This window comes from Mytilus californianus, unplaced genomic scaffold, assembly GCF_021869535.1.
Source record: "Mytilus californianus isolate M0D057914Y unplaced genomic scaffold, xbMytCali1.0.p SCAF_1, whole genome shotgun sequence".
Taxonomy (NCBI): Eukaryota; Metazoa; Mollusca; class Bivalvia; order Mytilida; family Mytilidae; genus Mytilus; species Mytilus californianus.
In genome coordinates this window covers 138702869-138707616 of record NW_026262581.1, presented here as the reverse complement: position 1 = coordinate 138707616, position 4748 = coordinate 138702869, and the positions used below count along the sequence as shown (strand labels likewise).

Genomic DNA, 4748 nt, shown 5'->3' with positions numbered 1-4748 from the left:
TACGAAGGCAAATTTGGCTATGCGTCCCCTCATGCAGGTACACGCAGACACTGCCTTGTTAAAAAAATGGAGCGTTTTTCCAGTGGGATGAGTTGACTTGCTTCTATTTTTGCCAATCTTTGACTGATTTTCGGGTTTACATGCATCAGAGACATATATACACAGAGATTGGCAACTCCGTGAAGTCCCGTTAAAAAACGCGGCCCGGAATGAGATTCTCGTCGATAATTATTCTACAACATGTAGACAAGTCAGGGATGAATAACCTCGATAGCTAATCAAGAAAAGTAATAGGAAAACTTATTTCAGATCAAATAAATTCTTTTTCTAAAAAACTACTTGAAATAGTTGTATTTTTTTTAATGTATTTGATTGAGAAAATATTTTTTTCTTTTTTTCGGTATTTCTTTTAATTTAAAAAGTAAAATCTGGAAATGATCATGTCATTACAAGAAACATTTCTTTGCTAAAGTTTGCTTCTAAATTACACAGTGAAATTATGTGTGTCCGATTTTCCGGTCATTATTTCCTTAGAGTTGTGACTGTGGATTCACAGGTGTGCGATTACGCAATTTATTGCCCTCCGATCACCTGAATTTTGCCGGAGGTGAAGTTCTAAGTGGATTATTACTTGGTAATTGTTTTTACAACTAAACAAATTCTGACATTATTTTAACCATGACCAGAACTTTATTTTAACAGAAACACTGAGCTATACTATGAATAGGGTAAACGGACAGAAAGTCACAGGACATAAAGTCACAAATTGGATAGGACAAAAAGTCACAAATAATTTATTGACAATTGTTTGAATATATAAGAGAAAGATCTTCAAATAATATCTTTTTTTACATTTATTCATTTTTAAGTTCAGGAAATTGTTCATAAGCCTTGATAAATGAAAAATTATTAAATTTTAATCATGCAAATAATATATTTCTTGGCACCATGAAGCCATTTAAGTGCCAAACCACTTTGACATTTTGCTATCATAACAATTATTTGATCATCATTGATATTTATTGAATAAATTTTAATTACAAAGTTGCTTCATATATTATAGTTCAATAAAAAATCAAAAAATTATTTTTAAAATTAGTGTTTTCTTGTTCAGAGAAAAATAATCTCAAAACTGAATTGTGATTTTTCGTCCGTGACTTTTTGTCCTGTGACTTACTGTCCTACATTCTATTAAAGTATTCAATCAGGAACAAAAATAGTCATTTAACATGTCAAAAAAAGAAATCAGAAAGCAACTTTTTTATATAAAAAAAATTTGTAGCCAGTAGAATTTTGTCTCGTGGAAAACGGATTTAAATGATTAATTTTTGATTGACCTACAATTACATTATTTGTGGAACCTTTGCATGAATTTCCTAAATGAACGTACATTATGTACAGTGTTGTCGAAATCACTATTTTTGCTGTCATGAAATATTGAATATGAATCTGTCATTATTTGTAGTTTTTTATAGACTTAATATCACAGACCCTGATTAAAAACAACGTGTATCATAAGTACAGTAAAATGCTCTGCTGAACTGTAGAATTTTAATGTTCTGTTTCATAGACCACAGAAGTACTGCAACATCCTTATCTTTACTCTTTCCTATCGGGTAGTGAAACTCGAGTTTGAAATTAGAAAGATTTAAAATTGAAGACAAGTTTTATCTGATCTTTTGTGGGTTTATGTTTCGGTGCAGTGCTATGTGGGCTGTTATTTTCTTTTCATTTGTCATTTTTTTATCTGTGTTACATGACCTTGTACTTTTTGTATTGCCCCTTGACATCTCCTGCTTCTGTTTAAACCTTTACCACTAATATCTCATCTGGTTTAAATAAAATAGTGTCTCATTCCCGGAATTTGTTATACAGGAATTCATTTTAATATCAGTTTTTTTATAAGCATATAAAATGCTTGGTCTCTTCACACAATTTATGTTTAGGACGGAATGCATCAATAGGTACATACATGTACCAGGTCACCAATATATAAGTACACGTTATGTGCTTTTGACCTCCACAAGAATTCTTAAACATTCATAGATGTGCAAAGAATATTTTTGTCGTTGGGTTGTTGTCTCATTGACATATACCACACATTTCTGAATAGTCATAGCAGCTGTGCCTTTTCAATTTATTGCAGAAAATATTTGCATTAACATTTTTCAAAATAGGCCAGGTGAAACAGTGATCACAGAATGAGGACATGTAAAACTGAAACAACACAACACAACAGATAAATATAAACAAGCACCATTGCTAAAGGACTGAAACAAACATAGATGATGACTAATATGAGCGACTAGTAGTGTACAAGTAGAGTGAACATTTCTTGCTTCTTATTCTACACATTTTGTCATTTCATGTAAACAATTAAATATGTTATTTTCCGAGGAGAGGAAGGAATTTGTGAAACGAAATATTTTGCCTTTAGTACTGTCAAGTTATATATTCACAGGAGTGTTGTTGAATAAATGAACATTTTCCCTTTTTTTACATTATGCTACCTTTATGCTACAAAGGTAGCATTTCCATTCTCATGATATACAAAGATATTATAGAGTGGCCTTCCAATGAAAGTCATACATGTAAATCATTGTCTCATTGGCAATCATACTACATCATCATATTGTTATACATGTATGTAAAAATTATGTACATGTATACTTTGTAAACGTAAAGAAGACAAATGAAGTTGAACACAAGATATTTATTTGCATTTTTATCCGTATAGTCTCTGCACAACTGCCACTTCTGTTTCAAATTCAATAGATTGAATGCAGAGTCTTGTATTTATTCTTAGTTCAATGATGTCACCATCACTTGCACAAAAATCGCATACACATGTACATCAAGTTTGGCATATGAACTATGATATTTGAACTACAATAATGTGGTGTTTTCACAGTCAGGAAAAGCACATGTCATTTTTTCTCTCTTACAAAACCATTTTTTAGTATCACATTGATAGTAGTACATGTAATCGGTCCACTACATGACTGTGCAGTAACATTTGAAAAAAGTCATCACTAATAGTTGTTCCTGTCTGCCAGGGAATCTTTTTTTCAATCAGAAAGGCTAGGGAGTCCTACATTCAGCACATGTATGATATTACATCTCTTGTATGCTGCACTGTTAGGTAAATTTGATCAACATCTTTGTTCTTTTATAACATGCAGGATCCTGTTAAAAAAAAAATGCTGTCAGATACTGAATGTAAATATACATGTATATAAACTTGTGTCATCAAAGTGGTGGAAATAATGAAAAAACAATATATATACACAAAACCGGTATGTCTTGGGAAAGTAATTCCTGTGATCAATGGTGATGGGTACATTTGTTCTTTAAAGATGGACAATTTTATAAACTGTAGCCATGGACAGGTGCCTGTCTTTATATTGAAGAGAATGAAAATGGCCGACAGCTTGAATGGTCATTTTAAATTGTAAATTGCATCAAAGCTGGTGAAAATATGAAAAAAACAACTGTTAAACACAAATCCAGTATGTCATATGAAAGTAATTCATGTGCTGGGAATAATTATTCTCTAAAGATGGAAAAGTTTATTGACTGTAGACATGGACAGGGGCCTGTCTTAATATTGAAGAGAATGAAAATGGCCGACAGCTTGAATGGTCATTTTTAATTGTAAATTGCATCAAAGCTGGTGAAAATATGGAAAAAACAACTGTTATATACAAATCCAGTATGTCATAAGAAAGTAATTCATGTGCTGGGAATAATTATTCTCTAAAGATGGAAAAGTTTATTGACTGTAGACATGGGCAGGGGCCTGTCTTTATATTGAAGAGAATGAAAATGGCCGACAGCTGGAATGGTCATTTTTAATTGTAAATTGCATCAAAGTGGGTGAAAATATGTAAAAAACAACTGTTAAACACAAATCCAGTATGTCCTAAGAAAGTATTTCATGTGCTGGGAATAATTATTCTCTAAAGATGGAAAAGTTTATTGACTGTAGACATGGACAGGGGCCTGTCTTTATATTTTAAAAATTGAACGTGGCCGACAGCGAGAATACTGAATTTTAATTGTAAATTGCATCAAAGTGGGTGATTTAATGAAAAAATCAACATATTTACACAAAACCAGTATGTCTTGGGAAAAGTGATTCATCTCATAAATGGTTTTATTCCTTTTCGAATGAAAAGATTTTAATAAAAAATACGTCCGTGTAAAAAATTTTCATAACGTCCATGTCGGCCAAGCTTTCCCCTTATTATTGACCACAATAAAACGTTAATCGTCACAATATTTTAACTAACAATTACTACAAACTGAATAAAACAAGGTAAATAATTTACGAAATTGAAATATAAACTTACATTATGCTGTTTTGAAAAGCTTGATGTAAAATAAAAATCGAAGCGGTGGTGAACTTGTCATGATCAGATGCAAAATGGCGATCTCGTTAAAGTCTCGTGGGATGCGTGTTTTTAATTGGATTTCGCTGACCACTGTTACAGTTGCCAATCTCTGTGTATATATGTCTCTGCATGCATGACATGGATAAAGTCAAATGGTTTTTCGTGAAAAGTATAGCACTAGCATCTTCCTAAAAATGTGCATGATTATATTTACCTTTCAGTGCGCTTTCCAAGTTCAATAAGTGGGTACGTAATCCATCAAAACGAAACACTTTTCGTTGCGTTGACTTTCTTTGTATTGTTTCGTTCCCCGATTTCTTCCAGTTAATCGACAATGTAACCCATTTCAATATA

General features: G+C 32.0%; 1 long non-coding RNA gene across 1 annotated transcript; it reads right to left on the bottom strand.

Annotated features, from left to right (window-relative positions):
* Positions 1–2698: 2698 nt before the first annotated feature.
* LOC127736737 (uncharacterized) lies at positions 2699–4522 on the bottom strand. Its single transcript, XR_007999147.1, has 2 exons — positions 4353–4522; positions 2699–3186 (listed from the first exon to the last, which is right to left on the bottom strand). It is a non-coding gene; the product is annotated as an uncharacterized LOC127736737 (long non-coding RNA).
* Between the last annotated feature and the right edge of the window lie 226 nt (positions 4523–4748).